The 19696-nt window shown below is 43.5% G+C and overlaps 1 protein-coding gene across 1 annotated transcript in view; it reads left to right on the top strand.

The window, feature by feature from the left end:
* VPS50 (VPS50 subunit of EARP/GARPII complex) overlaps window positions 1-19696 on the top strand; it is a 390966-nt gene that overhangs the window by 46191 nt on the left and 325079 nt on the right. The window lies entirely within an intron of this gene.

The following is a 19696-nucleotide window of genomic DNA, read 5'->3' as shown; positions in this document are numbered from 1 at the left end:
GAATGACACAAATATACATTTTCACAGTCTGCTGCCTCACTGTTTTTAGATCTTTTTTGTCAGATATTACTATGGTATACTGAAGTATAATTACAAGCATTTTATAAGTGTCAAAGACTTTTAGTGACAATTACATTAAGTTTATGCAAAGAGTCAATATTTGCAGTGTTTTTTCTGGCATGCTGTCAGACAACTTCTGGGTACATCCTGACTGGCAGCCCATTCTTGCATAATCAATGCTTGGAGTTTGTCAGAATTTGTGGGTTTTTTGTTCACCCGCCTCTTGAGGCTTGACCACAAGTTCTCAATGGGATTGAGGTCTGTGGAGTTTGATGGCCATGGACCTAAAATTTAGATGTTTTGTTCCTCACGCCACTTTACGCCAAGGTGCTCCATCATGCTGGAAAAGACATTGTTCCTCACCAAACTGTTCTTGGATGGTTGGGAGACGTTGCTCTTGAGGGAAGTTTTTGTACCATTCCTTATTTATGGCTGCGTTCCACAAAATTGTGAGTGAGCCCACTCCCTTGGCTGAGAAGCAACCCCACACATGAATGGTCTTAGAATGCCTGTTGGCATGACACAGGACTGATGGTACACTCACCTTTTCTTCTCCGGACAGGGTTTTTTCCGGATACCCCAAACAATCGGAAAGGGGATTCATCAGAGAAAATGACTTCAGAATATCAGTCTGTCCCTGATGTTTTTTCTGGAGAGAAGTGGCTTCTTTGCTGCCTTCCTGACACCAGGCCATCCTTTAAAAGTCTTCTCACTGTGCATGCCGATGTACTCACACCTGCCTGCTGCCATTCCTGAGCAAGCTCATCACTGGTGGTGGTGCCTCCGATCCCACAGCTGAATCAACTGTAGGAGACGGTCCTGGTGCTTGCTGGAATTTCTTGGGCGCCCTGAAGCCTTCTTCACAAATGCAGTGGAAATGTTTTTTATGGGATTAAGTTCATTTTCATGGCAAAAAGGGACTTGGCAATTAATTGCAATTTATCTGATCACTCTTCATATTATTCTGGAGTATATAAAAATTGCCATCATAATAACCTGAGGCAGCAGACTTTGTGAAAATGTATTATTTGTGTCATTCACAAAACTTGACCACGGCTGTACAGTGACCCACCAATGTAAGGAGGGCACTTTTTCATGGACCGCCAGTTTAAGGAGGCAAGGTAAGGAGAAAACCCATTTCATAGTGCACACTGGTTGTGACGTGATCTGTGAATAAGGAAGAATCTGAGTTGCAGTATTCACGGATATGGGCTACATGCAGTGTAATAACTAAAACAACTTTTCTCAATGGAAGAGGAGAGGACGGGTCCCATCAGGAAACTGGTAGCGATGAGTTTCCTGGTGTGTGAGATTTGGGATTGTCTCTCGCGTGCTGATCGCTGCTGTTATGGAGCCTCTATCATGATGGCCACCTCCATGCAGAGAAACAATGCAGAACAAGGCTTGGCAAGTCCACAACGAGAAAAAGGTCAGCTGCAGAGACCAAAGACAACACTGATGACTAGTCCTTTGCCCCCTGCCTTCATGTTTTTGGGCACAGCTTCAAGACTTTAGTTCCCTTTCAAAAGAAGCTGGGAATATAAAAGGCACTTAAAAGCACTTTTAAAATTACATTCATATTTAGAAATTTTATGCAAAATTTTAGTGCTTGGATTTTCATGCAACAGTGAGACATCATACAATAAGTCAGCAGGGGGCAGTGTTGCCTTATGGATCTATTCTACTTGCATATGTTCAGCATTTACAGTTTATGTATTTAGTCAAACTATTCCCCAAAAACTACATATTTTTTACGTTTGCATTGTTTTGTTTTTTTGTGATGAGGTCAGTCCTGGACTCTTGAAATAAATGATATAATTTAATATACCTGCAGGCTGTTTGCTCCCTGGTCTTAAATCATATTAAGAACTGTGATGAGATAGTAATTCAGTTTTTGGCTGTCGGGCAGTAGATGTTATGCAGACTTTAAAATCCCTAAAGTACAGTATGGGTGCTAGAACTAGGACTTTTTCAAAGGTCGAATCTGCTATGCACCTTTTATAATGGGGCCAAATAACAATACCCCAACGTAAATGTACAAAACCCCCCCCCCCCCCCCATAAACAGTTCTTTCAATTAAAACAACCCTAACATTGAATGTTAAATTGTCACTAAACCCACATAAACTATCAATAAATTATGTATTGCATGCTGTTCATATACTCACTCAGTCACTATGAGATTTGTTTTCTGTATTCTGCAAAAAACCTGGTTGATCCCGCTGCTCTCTATCTCCCCCTCCTGTTCATGTCCCCAATTCAGTTAGGGATTTTGCAGCTGTGTTGTCAACTCTGCACATGCTCAGTTTTCGGTGCACTTCTATGCTGAGCATTTCCTCCCTATCGCATCAGCCCATGTGACTATAGAGTCACACATGTGGGTGTAAACATAGGTGTAAATGACAACCCACTCCATCCCTTCCTCCTCCATTGGCCACTAACCAGCTAAACACAATGGATGAGGGATAGTAATAGCCTGATAAAGGCTTCTCCACTCTCTTATTTTAAGACCCATGCTGGAAGGGCCGTGGAACAGCTTGTGACCAGCAGAAATCTGCCCACACCATGTTTTTGCCAAAAAATAACTATTTGATTTCGTATCTATATTTGTATGACAATTGTAAACCATTTGATATTAATTATTTCTACTCTGTTCCGAAAGTTGTGTTTTTTTGTTTTTTTGTTTTTTTTTAATTTTGAACATCTGACCAGCAGCAGAGAAATAGAAGCTCCTCCTACCACTGTTTCCCTACAGACAGACTGGGAAAGAGCTAGGTTTTGTGACCGCTGTATATTGATTAGGAAAAATGTACTTGGATATATTCTTTTATTAAAATAACGAAAGTGCCATCATCCACATACAGAAATATAAGGGACAATGGCAAGTAAAAAGTGTATAGTAGTATTACTTTAAGTTTAAGTAGACCTACACTCTAGAAAAATAGTTTGCCGCTGAAGCCTGCTTAAAGCAGAACCTGCATGAAAAAAGGTGAGGTGGGGCTATTCATGTAAGGTCCTTGTTATCAGGCTGTCTTCATTTGTACCATACTACAAGCCTAAAGTGTTTGTAGACATTAGGAGCTGAAGGGGTAGGTATTCAGGAAGCTTATAGGAGGAGAGGAGGCGTTTGGGAAGCTCATGGGTGAGGAGGCACTTGGGAAGCTCATGGGAGGGGAGGCACTTGGGAAGCTCATGGGAGGGGAGGCGGCGCTTGGGAAGCTCATGGGAGGGGAGGCGGCGCTTGGGAAGCTCATGGGAGGGGAGGCGGCGCTTGGGAAGCTCATGGGAGGGGAGGCGGCGCTTGGGAAGCTCATGGGAGGGGAGGCGGCGCTGAGAAAGCTCATGGGAGGTGAGGCGACGCTTGGGAAGCTCATGGGAGGGGAGGCGGCGCTTGGGAAGCTCGTGGGAGGGGAGGCGGCGCTTGGGAAGCTCATGGGAGGGGAGGCGGCGCTTGGGAAGCTCATGGGAGGGGAGGCGGCGCTTGGGAAGCTCATGGGAGGGGAGGCGCTTTGGCATCTCTAGGGTGGGGAGGCGCTTTGGCATCTCTAGGGGGTGGGGAGGCGCTTTGGCATCTCTAGGGGGTGGGGAGGCTTTTGGGTAGCTCATGGGAGGGGAGATGTTTGGGAAGCTCACGGGAGGGGAGACGTGAGGGGAGGCGTTTTGGCATCTCTAGGGTGGGGAGGCGTTTGGGAAGCTCATGTGAGGGGAGGCGTTTGGGAAGCTCATGTGAGGGGAGGCGTTTGGGAAGCTCATGTGAGGGGAGGTGTTTGGGAAGCTCATAGGAGGGGAGGCAAGGATAAAAGCACCAAACTGCACTCCATAAAAGTCATCCCATTGGGTTAATTGCCCTAAGCCACGTCCTGCATATTCGTTTCACCCAAATTGGGTCTAGGAAGCTCATAGGAGGGAAGGTGTTCAGAAGCTTTTGTTTTGGATAAAATGAGTTATGGCTTGTCAATTATGGTGGGTGGTACAGATCTGGAGTCTCCTGGCCTGTCAATCAAAGTCATTCTCTTAAACAGTAAAACATGCATGTGAAAAAAAAAAATTCTGTCCAGATGTGAGCTGTAAGCATCTCCTACTCGAGCCCCCAAAAAATAAACGTTTAGTATTTATATACAGTTAGGGGTCCAGTAGTCTGTGTCTCTAGGGACCTTCTTGAAGAATTGCTGTAATGGAGATGCATGTGGTTGCCATGTGTGGAGTAATCACTGGGAATTCTCTGTCATTATGACTTGAGCTAGCAGTGGGAACTCGGTTGTTGCCGGCAGCATTGAGCGCATCGTGATTTTTCTTCATGTTCCTGACTTAATAAATAGGATTATTGGTGTACACGTGTTACATGATGTAGATCACAGAGAGGGCACACTTTGTTACTTCTTGTATGTAATTACTTGTCACTTTTATCTCCTGGCTGATTGCTGATTGCTGATAACCCCAAGAGCTCAATCCCATCTGGACCAGTTCTTTCATATCCATGGACCGCACACACAAAGTCTGTGTTGCAAGCAACCAATCCGATTTCTGTCATTATTATGAGGCTAGAGCCAGTAAATTTTAGGCAGTCCTTTTGAGCAGTATTCTAAAATTATATTCAGGGCCTATTCACACTTGTCCGTTTTGATGCAGCAAAACTCTCTGGTATTTTGCTGCATGAAAATGCATGTCAAGTAGAAATCCTGATTCTTTTCTTTTCTGTGTGGCCGGTTCCCATCTGTGTGCTGCAGTTTATTGTGAAGGACAAAGGCAAAATCTATGGACACATTTACACCTACACGAGGGGCACTATGTGGTAGGGGGGTCTCTTGGCTTTGCAACAAGCACCAAGAGGTTGAGGGGGTCTGTGGCCGTTTATAAAGGGCTATAGGCTCTGCAGGAAGCACTGCGAGAAGTTGAAGGGCACTGCGGGCCACTATTTAGGGGCCTTTATAGGTGGTTAGTGGAGCTGCAACTTGTTGGAGGTCTGAAAGGGTGGAGGCCATGGCTCAGTGGTTGAGAACTACTGCTCCTCTATAGTATCCCACCTTGCCCCCCCCCCCCCCCCATGACTGTATAAAAGATTATGTAGGGGGTGCAGGGAGGAGCAAAGGAGCTGGGCCTGCACTGACAGTAGTAAGACACTGCCAGAAGAGGATGTTCGGAAACTCAGACTCCCTTGTCATAGACAAGTGGCTTGTTAAAAGCTACCTGCGCCTGCTGTCACTTAGGCTGGCCATACAAAAACAATGTCTTCCTTCAAAAAAAAAAAAAAATTAATTCTAAGAACATTTGTTCGATATTCTTATCGTTAAGTGGGGTCAAATCAATGTTCGTTTTGGACCACAGTGACGGGGAAATTTTGAAGGAGCAGAATAAAAAACTTCTCTGTGAGTACATACACCACAGTGTTTGTGGTTTTTGTTCAGAAATTACATTCATTTTAAAACTGAATGTTGAAAGCAAGTGAAATTTTCAAATGATATTATTTCATTCAGCGAATGTACAAAGATTATTCGTATGAATATTCTCGTCCGAAAATTGATGTGTATGGCCAGCCTAAGGCTCGGTTCACACCTAAGCAGTTTGCATTTGAGCCGTTTCTGCAGTGCTTTTTCCTGTTTGTTTTGCGATTTTGTTGCGATTTGCATTTTGCATCTTTTTATGCTTTTTTTTTGGACAATTTGTTGTTGGGCAGAGTAAAAAAACGCAAATTGCGGCAAAAACGCGCTACATGCTTTTCTGCAGTCTATTGAATAAAAAAAAGCACCATTTTGCATTGAAAAAAAGTCCTTGACCCTTTCCAAATACATGCAGCCGCTGAAAAAAGCGTAGATGTGAACGTGTCCCATAAGAAACCATGAACTGCAAAAAAAAAAAACCACAGGTCTGTACCAGGCCTAAGACGTTTAGTAGCAGCAGCATGCTTTTTTTTTTTTTTTTTTTTTTTTTTTTTAGGTCACCTGTCATGATGGGGTTAAAAAAACCCTTTTATAGAGCAAATAATCGAGTAGGATATGTCAGACATGAAGCTATATGCAGGGTGGAAGGGGAGATATAAATCTTTTATATTAACCACTTGCCCACCGCTGCACGCCGATATACGTGGGTAATGTACATCCCCTTTAATTGGCGGGGCTAATGGTTGCGCGTGCCGGCCACGTACAGGGCGACCGTGACCAGCGGACTCTATGTCCGCTGGTCTCACAGCAATCATGTCACGAAGCCGCAGAACGGGGAAGTGCCTATGTAAATGAGGCATTTCCCTGTTCTGCCTTGTGTTATGACAGAGATCACTGCCCCCTGTCATGTCAGTGGTAGCCCACTTAGAATCACTCCCTAGGGGACACACTTAACCCCTTCATCGCCCCCTAGTGGTTAACCCCTTCACTGCCATTTACACAGTAATCAGTGCATTTTTTTTGTTTTGTTTATAGCGCAAAAAATAAAAACCGCAGAGGTGATCGAATACCACCAAAAGAAAGCTCTATTTGTGGGAAAAAAAAGTATGTCAATTTTGTTTGGGTGCAAACTCTCACGACCGCGCAGTTGTCAGTTAAAGCGACGCAGTGCTGAATCGCAAAAAGTGCTTTGGTCAGGAAGGGGGTAAAATCTTCCAGGGCTGAAGTGGTTAAAGTAGTACTAAAAGCGAAGACTTTTTTTTTTTTTTTCATGGATATAATCATTTTAAATATAATGCACAATACTGGTAAAAGTTGACTTTAAATGTAATGATATTGCCTTCTATTACCTCCAGTCTATCATCCTTCACCTCCTCTGGGTTCAGATGCTGATCTTCCCCGCACACAGTCTTTAAAGTGATTTTTTTTTTTTTTAAACAACAAACATATTATACTTACCTGCTCTTTGTAATGGTTTTGCACAGAGCAGCCCTGATTTTCCTCTTCTGGGGTCCCCCATTGATACTTCTGGCTCCTCCTGCTTTCAGAGTGCCCAAATAACAAGCTGCAAAGTATAGTATAGAGTGCCCCCCTATAGCAAGGGAAAAAAACGTGTGCCTTTAGAACCACTCACTTCCTGCCCAGGACTACATGTCCCATGAGCCATTGCTCCTCACACATTCACATTCCCAAGTTCTCAGGCACTTACTGACATGTATGGACGGTGTACTGAGCTGTATGTGTACTGCACTGTATTTCCTGATATGTAAACAAATAATGCATTCTGTATGCAGTCCAACTAATTGGCTGACCGATTAATCGATTATGAAAATAGTTGACAACTATTTTCATAATCAGTTGTTTTGGCCCTACACTGCAGGACGGAGGACTGGCGCGGTGCTGTGATGTCTTTACGAAGCTATGAACAGCATCCTGCTGGCTTCTCCCAGTGATGAAATAATTGGATCTAAAATAATGTATGTAAATAGCGGGGAGGGAGGAACCAGGTAAGGCAAAATAAAAGCAGAACATACTTGTTAATGTTAAATTTGTTTTTTTTGCTGCGCTCAATCAAGGCTTTCTGTAGGTAAGGAAGTCCTGTTGTTCCCGCACCGGACTAATGACTGCCTAATGCATTGTTGTCGTATTCTCTCTCCATTATGTGTCTTTGAATCTGAATTTTATATTTTGTCGAGGTCACTGTTTTCTTTATACAGCACTATTAGTATGCACACTCACACGTCTCTAACATAAATAATTGGAGTCTTCTATGACAGCGATGATGGTCACTGTTTTCGTCCTCTCTGTAAGTTCACTGTAAGAAATGTTCTAAGCACTATACACCACATAACACTTCAGTGTGATTTCAGAAAAAACATTTCCTGTGAAACCCGATGATTTTCTGCTTATGGGTTTCCCATGTCTGTAATAGTATTGACCCCAATCAGTGATTTTAATAAGTAAACTTGAATGACTCTTGGTCTTTTTTTTTTTTTTATTTATTTTTTACACCAGTGATGGAGAACCTTGCCACCCCAAATGTTTTGGAACCTCATTTCCCATGATACTCATGCACTCTACAGTGTAGTTGATCATCATGGGAAATGTAGTTCCAAAACATCTTGGGTGCCAAGGTTCGCCATTACTGTTGGCAGCTCTTGCTGCCTCTCTGAAAAGTAATCTGTGGTAGTTCACAGTAGCTAAGCAGCAATTCCACTTGGGTCCAAATCCCAACCATGGCAACACCTGCCTGGAGTTTGCATGTTCTCCCTGTGCCTGCGTGGGTTTCTTCTGGGTACTCTGGATTCCTCCCACACTCCAAAGACATGCTGGTTGGTTTAATTGGATCATGCCTAAATTGGCCCTATTATGTGTATGTATGAATGTGAGTTGGAGACCTTAGATTGTAAGCTCCTTGAGGGCAGGAAGTGATGTGAATGTTGAATATATATATATATATATATATATATATATATATATATATTAGAGCTGCATGATTAATTGGTAAGAATTGAGATCACAATTCTTTCCCCCTTGCGATCTTAACAAAGCATTTTCCCGATTCTATGCAGAGTTCTCTGCTCAAGCCCGCAGCTGTAAAAAAAAAACAAAAAAAAACAATAAATAAAGAAAAACAGCAGTCTTGCCAAGTTTCACAACAATCCTCAGCCACTGAGCTAACTATAAACATTGTAACGTTTTGTCCTTTAGATCAGGAACCTCCAAACTACGGCCATCCCAGCTGTTGCGGAACTACATGACCCATGATGCATTGTAAAACTCTGGCATTCACAGACACGACTAGACATGATGGGAATTTTAGTTCCTGAACAACTGGAGGGCCATAGTTTGGAGACCCCTGCTTTAGATCAAAGGAATGCACTTTGGTCTGTAAATGAGGGAAGTTTAACCACTTAAAGACTAAACCTTTTTCTGACACTTGTTGGTTTCAAGTTAAAATCTGTATTTTTTGCTAGAAAATTACTTAGAACCCCCAAACATTTATATTATTATATTATATTTCTATTTTAGCAGGGACCATAGAGAATAAAATGATGGTTGTTGCAATATTTTATGTCACACGGTATTTGCGCAGCAGTCTTTCAAATGCAATTTTTTTGGGGAAAAAAAATACACTTTAATGAATTAAAAAAAACAAAAAAAAAAAACGAAACGGTAAAGTTAGCCCAATTCTTTTGTATAATGTGAAAGATGTTACGCCGAGAGAATCGTGATCTTTTTTCTAAGCAAAAAAATTGTGATTCTCATTTTTCCCAGAATCATGCAGCTCTAATTAATATACAAATATACATATGTATGTGTGATATATATATAGCCATACAGCCTGAGGAAGAGCAGGGATGCTTGCAACTGCATACAGTAGCTGCAATTGATGTACATGACGACTTTGATGATTTGAAGATTCAGTAAATATATTTGCATTGGAGAACGTGTCCCTTCGTTTATGTTAATGGATATCGGTGGAGAACAGGGAGTCCACCTTGACACCATTCCAGTCTAACAGCAAGGACAAAGAAAAGGCAGTAACCCACCCGTAGTTTGAATATATATAATATTTGGAGGAGGCTGCGAGCAATAGAGGGGCTGGAGGAGACCCTATCTCCTGATTTCGGCATGGGTGTCACTGCTGCGAGACACCACAGAGCTGGAGACACAGTGAAGCCGGAGACACAGTGAGTAACACTACCTGTGATTATAGTTGCCATTAAAAGTCCCCACTACAGTTCTCAGATCAGCAGATGACCTTGATCAAGAGCACCTAAGTTGGCTGATCAGAACTCCCCCCAGCACTGCCACTCATCCCAACTCCCTGCCAGCAATGCCACTCATCCCATTTCCCCCCCACCAAGAAGTAAGAGAAGGAATACAAATAGAGAATACATGGAAGGGAGAGGAAAAGAGGGGGGAACAAAGAAAAAGGGAGAGAAAGAATAAGAGAGAGAACAAAGATGGCTAGAGAGAGGGATGGGGAAAAAAAATAAGAAAGAGTTAGTTGTACATCCTAAAATGTACCATAAGGGGTTTTAATACTGTACAAGTGGAAGGGGCTCGGGGAGCGCTAAATGCCTGTGGGTTAGGGGCACAAATTACTTGTATTGCCTTGGGTGCTGACAACCCAAGCTATGAAAATAATTTTACTGTTGGGGTCCCCACAACTTTGGAATTTTTATCAAGGGGTCACGGCACTAGAAAAGGTTGAGAACCACTGCTATAACAGGAAGTCACGTCACAGCAGAAAAAGAGGGGTTTGGATATTTGGAGGAGGCTGAGAGCAATAGAAGGGACTTTTCTGAATGAAGAATACATACTGGAATATACATTATTTTTAAAAGCAGAGTTTTGTGTCACTTTATGTGTGGGAATAAGGTTATGTATGTGGAGGTTTCCAATGTGGTTTTTTTTTCCTTTATTGGTTGAACTAGATGGACTTGGTCTTTTTTTCAATATATATAGTGCATATATATTCAGTATATAGTGCAGACAGACCCTGCTGGCCATGGGTATAATCTGGGATGAAATGTATTTATGGATATGGTCTTGAATAGAGGGTATGTGTCTCCCATACTCTTGTGTTCTATCAGGTCGATGTGTCGGCTAAATGTACCCTGGCACTCCTGATTAATAAAGTGTAGTAGTGAGAGGCGGGGGGGGGGGGGGGCGGGGTAATTCAGTTTGTGCTAGGAACTGGTTGAGACAGGGAGCTGACCCAGTCCAGTGACCAACCAGGAGGCTGAACCCCCCCCCCTTCTTCTACAGTCCCCGATACGTCTGATAGAACAAAGCCTTGGGGACAAGCTGCACATGCTCTGTTTGTTGTGTATTGCTAGAGAGGTTTTTTTCTTGAGGGAATGCATGTGAACAGCACAGGGCCAATCAGTACTAGATCAGGGGACTCAACCCCCCCCCCCGTTCAGGGGAGGAAGGAACCTATTGGCCACACATCCTCACCCTAGACTCACACACTCCATCCTGTGAAAAAACACATACAAAAGTGAAAAGCAAGCACCAACAAACGTGGGGGCGGGAACTGCTGGAGCTTATTTTTTCATTAAACAGCAGGTGATTGGTTGCCGGGCGATCCTAGCAATCAGTCACCAGCCTGTTAATGTGAAAAGTTAACTTCAGTAGTTCCCGCCCCCATCCAGACCTGTGATGCTGATCTCTGCTCTGCTGTACACCTGTGTAAGGTAGGAGAGTTCTACCTACACAGTGTGTGTTTGTGGGGGGGGTGCAGGGGACAGAGAACACTACAGTGGTATGGGGTGCATGGGACGGAGGACACTACAGTGGGGTGGGGTGCAGGGGACAGAGGACACTACAGTGGGGGGGTTGCAGGGGACAGAGGACACTACAGTGGGGGGGTGCAGGGGACAGAGGACACTACAGTAGGGGGGTGCAGGGGACAGAGGACCCTTCAGTGGGGGGGTACAGGGGACAGAGGACTAGAGGTCGACCGATATGGGTTTTTCTCTGGCCGATGCCGATATTTACAAATCGCGGTGGCCGATGGCCGATATATTAGGCCGATTTTTTTTTTTTTTTTTTTACCTTCATCTCATAAAATCTAACAGTTAGACCCCTTTCACACTGGGGCATTTTTCAGGTGCTTTTGGGCTAAAAATAGCACCTGTAAAGTGCCTGAAAAACGGCTCCCCTGCAGTCTCAGTGTGATATACCGAGTGCTTTCACACTGAGGCGATGCGCTGGCAGGATGTTTAAAAAAAGTCCTGCAAGCAGCATCTTTGGAGCGGTGTATACCGCTCCTCCACCACTCCTGCCCATTGAAATGAATGCGCACCACTGCCGAAGCGCCTGCAAAGCGTTTCGGCAGCGGCGCTTCAGGGGTGCATTTAACTCCTTCCTCGGCCGCTAGCTGGGTTATAAGCGCCCTGCTAGCAGCCGAATAGCGCTGCTAAAATGATGGTAAAGAACCGCTAAAACTAGCAGCGTTTTACCGTCAACGCATGCCCGCTCCAGTGTGAAAGCAACCTTCAGTGATACGGAAAATTTTTTACATTTAAACATTTATTAAACAAAACAAACCTCCAATCAGTTCACTTGTATGTAGAATTTAGATAAAAAAAAATATAAAAAAACACCTCTCTTAAATATTAAATACACAAAAACAGGTAATTAAAACTTCTGGATGAAAAAAATGGGCTAAATTTACTGCTTAGTTTTTTTTTTTATTTATTAGTGTATTTTTTAAAAAAATTGCATTTGAAAGACCGCTGCGCAAATACCGTGTGACATAAAATATTGCAACAACTGCTATTCTATTCCCTAGGGTCTCTGCTAAAAAAATAAAAAAATTTATATATAATGTTTGGGGGTTCTAAGTGATTTTCTAGCAGAAAATACAGGATTTTTACTTGTAAGCAACAAATATCAGAAAAGATTTAGTCTTTGAATGGTTAAACACAGAGCTCAGTTCATTCATAAGTGTAAACATTGTATCTCTTCAGGTTCTTTTTATCAGATTTGGCAGGCTGCCCAGAGAGGGGGAGAAGTCGCTTCACACAGGCAACTTGCACTGACTTCTATTACAGAAGTCTTTTGCAAGTCGCGCTGAAGCTATATCGGCTTTTTTTATCAGCACAATCGGCCGATGCCGATTAAGTAAAAAACACCAAATATCGGCCGATATATCGGTCGACCTCTACAGAGGACCCTTCAGTGGGGGGGTACAGGGGATAGAGGACCCTTCAGTGGGGGGGTACAGGGGATAGAGGACCCTTCAGTGGGGGTGTGCAGGGGATAGAGGACCCTTCAGTGGGGGCGTGCAGGGGATAGAGGACCCTTCAGTGGGGGGGGTGCAGGGAACCGAGGACCCTACAGTGGGGGGGGTGCAGGGAACCGAGGACCCTACAGTGGGGGGGGTGCAGGGGACAGAGGACCCTACAGTGGGGGGGTTCCGGGGACATGACGTTGCAGTGGGGGGTTGGTGCAGGGGACAGAGGACACTGCTATATGGGTACAGAGGACACTGCAATGGGGGGGGACCATATTAGGGACCCCTTCTCAGCTGGGGACAGGTGGGGACAGGGACCCCCTTCTCGCTTGTTGACGGTGGGCCCCATATACTCTGGGGACATGGGGGGGCCCCCCATCTCCCCTAAGGGCAGGAACCCCATTTTCCCTAGGAGACAGGAACCCCATCTCCAGACCATGCTGGCTGGCGTCGGCCACCTTTGGGTGCCAGGATGGGGGAGGGGTGCAGTAAAATCCAAATCCCCAGGATCCAAAATCCATACTCCCTCAGGATGAACTGGCTTTGTATTAGTTAAGCACCTTAAGGTGAGCTAAGCCTGTACTGTTAATATTACTGTTAGGATTTTTATTATCTTCATTTATTAGCAGGTGAATGCGGCTCTCCTGTGCATTCACATACATTGAATCCGGCCCTTAAGTGGAAAAAGGTTGCTGACCCCTGCTGTACATTATGGCAAGTGCCCACCTCCACTCAGTGCACCTCAATTTCATTATAACACATGACGAGGGACTCCCAGAGCACTATAAGCTAGCTTCAGAAACGGCAGCTAAGCTGCTTGCGTTAAGGCACAATTCCAACTGATATGACAGACTGAGCCTGCCCAAAAGGAATATCACTTTTGACGAGTCGTTGAGATAAGTAAATAGGCTTCTTTTATCAAAGAAATAGACTGAGAGCGTTTACAATGTGAAAAAGACACTAAAGCTCTACCTGCTAGCTCAAAAGGCGATAGTAAAACATTAATCTGCCTTGTTTCATAAAGATCTACACTGGAAAAAGTTTACATTTTTATTTTAAGTAGTCCTGACCTTAATAAATAATACACAAACCGTTCTTTGTTCCTTTTTATATCAGAATGGGTGCACGCTATCTGCTTTAGAAAATCCAGCTGCAGCAATGATCGAGATAATTTTTTTAGGGCCGGCGATTCCCTACAAAGTAAAAGTAACTCTCTGATGAGCCGCTGGATTACTTTTACAAGTGGCGGAAGTGGGTCCCACCCCCCCCATCACTGCCGACGCCTTTATTGGGCTCTCCCGTGTGATCGGGGAGCCTGGTAAGGATGCGCCTGGCGGCATCCGGCTCTGACAGCAACTGATGTTGTTCCTCCCACTGTGTGACGTCAGAAACCAAAAGTGATAAGGATTTAGGCACTTTGGTTTCAGGTCTTGAATTACCTGGCCATTAACGGCCAGTAAAGCAGCCGATCAGGCTGATCTGTGTCTGATTGGCTGCATTGGAGTCCAGAGGTGAGATCTGGGGTCTAATAGACCCCAGATCTTTACATAAAGAGGACCTGTCATGGCCCATGCTATTACAAGGGATGTTGTTCATCCCTTGTAATAGCAATAAAGTTGATGGAAAAAAAAAATTTAGTGTTAAAAAAAAACAAAAAAATAAAATAAAAGCCCCTCCGGTCCCCCTTACTCACGCACAGATGCGAACTCGCACGTAGGTCCTGCACGCATATGTAAACGGCGATCACACACTTATGAGGTATTGCTGTGAACATCAGAGCAAGAGCAATAATTTTATGTGCCAAATCTCCTGTGTAACTAAACTGGTAAGTTGTAGAAGCTTTTAAATCTTTACCTATGGAGATTTTTAGGTACTGTCATTCGGCGCCGGTTCACAGGCAAGCGCATTTTTAAAGCATGACATGTTTGTTACCCATTTCCTCGGCGTAACATCATCTTTTATATTTTACCAAACAATTGGGTTTTACATTGTTTTTGTGCATTAAAATTCATTAACGTCTATTTTTTTCCAAGAAATTTGCGCTTGAAAAACCAGCCTGTCTGCGGAAGTTAACACTTTGACAGGTTGTCTTCTGATGAGAAGGGTTAAAGAAAATCGACATGCAGATTCACTGCAGGTAGCTAAAGAATTAGAAAGCCAAACTGGGGTGATTGTTTCCCGTGACACAATATGACGTACACTGCAGAGGAATGGCATGCATGGGTGTCGTCCATGAAGGAAGCCTCTCCTAAAGCCCATGCACAAAAAAGCCTGTCTAGAATTTGCCAGGGACCATGCTGAAAAAGAAGACCGCTACTGGTACTCTGTACTCTGGAGTAATGAGACCAAGATAAATGTTTTTGGAACTGATGGCTTCTAAACTGTATGGCATCGCAAAGGTGAGGAGTGCAAAGAAAAATGCATGGTGCCTACTGTGAAACATGATGGTGGCCGTGTCCTTCTGTGTGGCCGCATGAGTGCTGCTGGTGTTGGGGAGCTGCATTGCATTGATGGTGTCATGAATTCACAAATGTTCTGTTCTATATTGAAAGAGAAGATGCTACCATTACTCTGTGCCCTTGGTTGTCGTGCACTTTTCCAACATGACAATGATCCAAAACGCACATCTAAGGCCACTGTTGAATTTCTGAAGAAGAACAGGGTGAAAATGATTCAGCGGCCAAGTATGTCTCCTGATCTGAACCCAATCCAATACCCATGGGGAATTCTGAAGAGACAAATTGAGCATCACTCTCCATCCAGCATCCAGGCTCTAAAAGAGGATGTTCTTGAAAAATGGAAAAAGATAGATGTTGCATTGTTCATTCCATGCCTAGAAGACTTGGTGCTGTCCTTACAAACCATGGAGGTCATACAAAACACTAGATGTAGTAGTTATTGTTGTGGGGTGTATTCATCTTGCATCAACTAATTTGAGTAAAACGGAAGATTTTGTAATCGACACTATATTATTAACCTTTCTTTCATGTAATGAGCTAAATAAATGTTCTATAAGACTCAGTTTTGTCAAAATGTTGGAAATTGTTCTTGTGTTCATTGAAATATTGATTAAAACCTTACTTTTCAAAAGGGGTGTGCTCATTTATGCTGAGCACTATATATATATATATATATATATATATATATGTGTGTGTGTATAATATATTTATATATATATATATATATATAATGTATGTGTGTATATTTTTATCCAAACTCCTTGAACGTCTGGTCTACAACCGACTGAGCGGCCATCTTGCTGATAATAGCCTTCTTGATCCCCTTCAGTCTGGATTAACAAACGATCTACTAACGGCCAAAACTAATGGACACTATTCTGTACTCCTACTCCTGGACCTCTCTGCTGCTTTTGATACGGTTGACCACCCCCTCCTCCTCAAACTCCACACCTTTGCTCTCCATGACTTTACTCTTTGCTGGTTCTCTTCCTACTTATCCAACTGCACCTTTAGCGTTACTTACAATTCTACTTCCCCCCCCCCTCTTCCTTTCTCTGTTGGGGCCCCCCAAGGTTCTGTTCTTGGACCTCTCCTATTTTCAATCTACACCACCTCCCTGGGTCAGCTGATAGCCTCCCATGACTTCCAATACCACCTCTACGCTAATGACACCCAAATCTATTTCTCTACCCCTCAGCACATTCCTTCAGTCTCCTCTCGTATTACTAATTTACTATCCGATATATCAGTCTGGATGTCACATCACTTCCTCAAACTTAAACTATCTAAAACTGAACATATTTTTCCTCCCCTTCGCACCTCTTCCCCTGATCTTGTTGTCAAAATCGATGGCACAACTATAAGCCCATCCCTACATGCCAAGGTCCTAGGTGTAATCCTAGACTCTGAACTCTCCTTTAAGCCCCACGTCCAATCACTCTCCAAATTTTGCCGCCTCAACCTCCCCAACATCTCCAATATACGCCCCTTTCTAACCAATGACACAATAAAGCTCTTAATTCACTCCCTGGTCATCTCTCGCCTCGACTACTGCAACTCCCTCCTCATTGGCTTACCTCTACATAGTCTATCCCCCCTTCGATCCATCATGAATGCTGCTACCAGACTCATCCACCTTACCAATCGCTCTGTGTCTGCTCCTCCTCAATCCCTCCATTGGCTTCCACTCACCCAACTAATTAAACTCAAAATACTAACAACTACTTACAAAGCCTTCCACAACTCTGCCCCCAGCTACATCACTGACCTAGTCTCAAAATACCTTCCTAATCGTTCTCTTCGTTCTTCTCAAGACCTCCTGCTCTCTATCTTCCTCAACACCTCCTCCCATGCTCGCCTCCAGGACTTTTCCAAAGCCTCTCCAATCCTATGGAACTCCCTACTCAAATCTGTCCGATTTATCTCCTACTCTATTAGCTTTTAGACAATCCCTGAAAACCCTCCTCTTCAGAGAAGCCTATCCTACCCACACCTAACAACTGTATTTTCGTTTTCTCCATCTGATCATCCCCCACAGCTGTTACCTTTTTGTTCCACTTGACTCCCCCCCCCGTTCTAGATTGTAAGCTCTAACGTGCAGGGCCCTCTGATCCCTCCTGTATTGAATTGTATTGTAACTGTACTGTTTGCCCCATGTTTTAAAGTGATTGGCAAACTGTTGGCGCTGTATAAATCCTGTAGTATAATAATATAATAATAATAATAATAAATATATTATTATTTTACACAATTTTTATAGCACCAACAGTTTACACAGCGCTTTACAATGTAGAGGGGGGACAGCACAATTGCAGTACAGTTCATTACAAAGGGACAGGAGGGTGGTATTACAAAAAGTTAATAGATGCAGCAAATGACTTGATGGGGGTGGCTCGGGGACACTTGTTAGGTGGGTGCGGGAAAGGCTTCCCTAAATAAATGAGTTTTCAGGGATCTCCTAAAGGTGGACACACTACATTACCAAAAGTATTGGGACACTTGCCTTTACACGCACATGAACTTTAATGGCACCCCCAGTCTTAGTCCGTAGGGTTCAATATTGAGTTGGCCCACCCTTTGCAGTTATTACACCTTCAACTCTTCTAGGAAGGTTGTCCACAAGGTTTAGGAGTGTGTCTATGGGAATATTTGACCATTCTTCCAGAAGCGCATTTGTGAGGTCAGGCACTGATGTGGACAAGAAGGCCTGGCTCGCAGTCTCCACTCTAATTCATCCCAAAGGTGTTCTGCCAGTCAAGTTCCTCCACCCCAAACTCGCTCATCCATGTCTTAACCACTTCCCGACCGCCGCACGACTATGTACGTCCTAAGTTTGAACGGGGATATCGTTGTTATGGCAGCAGCTAGCTGCCATAACCCCGGTATCCCCGTTTTCGTGCGGCGGCCGGCTTTCAGATAAAAGTGGTCCCTGCGGCGGATTCGGCGCAAGATCACTTTTATCGGTGGCGGGAGAGGGCCCCCCCCCCCTCCCACCGCGATCCGGTGCCCTCCGCCGCTTACCGGAGCCGTCGGTAGCGGCGGAGGCGATCGTGTCCTCTGCCGTGCTGTGTATAGAGACGAATGAGGCCAAGATGGCGCTCACTCGTCTCCATGACACTGCTGGGCAGAAGCGACGTCAAAACGTCACTTCCGTCCACGCCTCTTAAAGGCATATTTTTTCAAATGTCATTTTTCTAAATGACTTTTTTTTTTTTTTTAATTGCATTTTAGTGTAAATATGAGATCTGAGGTCTTTTTGACCCCAGATCTCATATTTAAGAGGTCCTGCCATGCTTTTTTCTATTACAAGGGATGTTTACATTCCTTGTAATAGAAATAAAAGTGACACAATTTATTTTTTTTTTTTTTTAAAGTGTAAAAATAAATAAAATATTGTAAAATAAATAATAAAAATAAAAAAAAAAAATTTTTAAAACCCCCCTGTCCCGACGAGCTCGCGCGCAGAAGCGAATGCATACGTGAGTAGCGCCCGCATATGAAAACGGTGGTCAAACCACACATGTGAGGTATCGCCGTGACCGGTAGAGCGAGAGCAATAATTCTAGCCCTAGACCTCCTCTGTAGCGCAAAATATGCAACCTGTAGAATTTTTTAAATGTCGCCTATGGAGATTTTTGAGGGTAAAAGTTTGACGCCATTCCACGAGCGGGCGCAATTTTCAAGCATGACATGTTGGGTATCAATTTACTCGGCGTAACATTATATTTCACAATATAAAAAAAAATTGGGATAACTTTACTGTTTTATTTTTTTATTCAAAAAAGTGAATTTTTTCCAAAAAAAGTGCGCTTATAAGACCGCTGCGCAAATACGGTGCAAAAAAAAGTATTGCAATGACCGCCATTGTATTCTCTAGGGTGTTAGAAGAAAAACCATATATAATGTTTGGGGGTTCTAAGTAATTTTCTAGCAGAAAAACCTGTTTTAAACATGTAAACACCTAAAATCCAAAACGAGGCTGGTCCTTAAGTGGTTAATCGACCTCGCTTTGTGCACTGGTCTAAATCATTTGGTGGAGGGGAGATTATGGTGTGGGGTCGTTTTTCAGGGGTTGGGCTTGGCCCTTTAGTTTCCAGTGAAGGGAACTCTCATGGCGTCAGCATACCAAGACATTTTGGACAATTTCATACTCCCAACTCTTTCTGGCAAAAAAATGTTCTTTTACATGTAGGAGAGGAATGTAAGAATTGGGCGGTAGGTGGTTAAAGTGTTTTTGCAGGCAAAATAGAATAGTTATGACTATGTAGTTCATAATTATATGTTAAATTTCTACCCCTGGTAAGTACCCCTCTAGAATTTGAACATGTTCAGATGAAGGAAAAGCAAAGAATGGAAAAAACGAAGGAAAAGCTGTGGGAGAGATCTGTAGAGTATCATTATTCAGAGAGATGGGAATGATCTCTGTCACAGAAGATATTGGGTTGTATACTCACATCTCAAAGGCTGCCAAAACAATCTGATTGAAAACATTGCGGAAGATATTACAGTTTTGTGCAGAATGAGTTGCAGTTCTTTTGGCATCTCCCA

The sequence above is a fragment of the Aquarana catesbeiana genome, linkage group LG05, assembly GCF_042186555.1.
Source record: "Aquarana catesbeiana isolate 2022-GZ linkage group LG05, ASM4218655v1, whole genome shotgun sequence".
Lineage (NCBI taxonomy): Eukaryota > Metazoa > Chordata > Amphibia > Anura > Ranidae > Aquarana > Aquarana catesbeiana.
The sequence above is the reverse complement of the archived record's forward strand: the minus strand, read 5'-3'. Positions and strand labels throughout refer to the sequence as shown.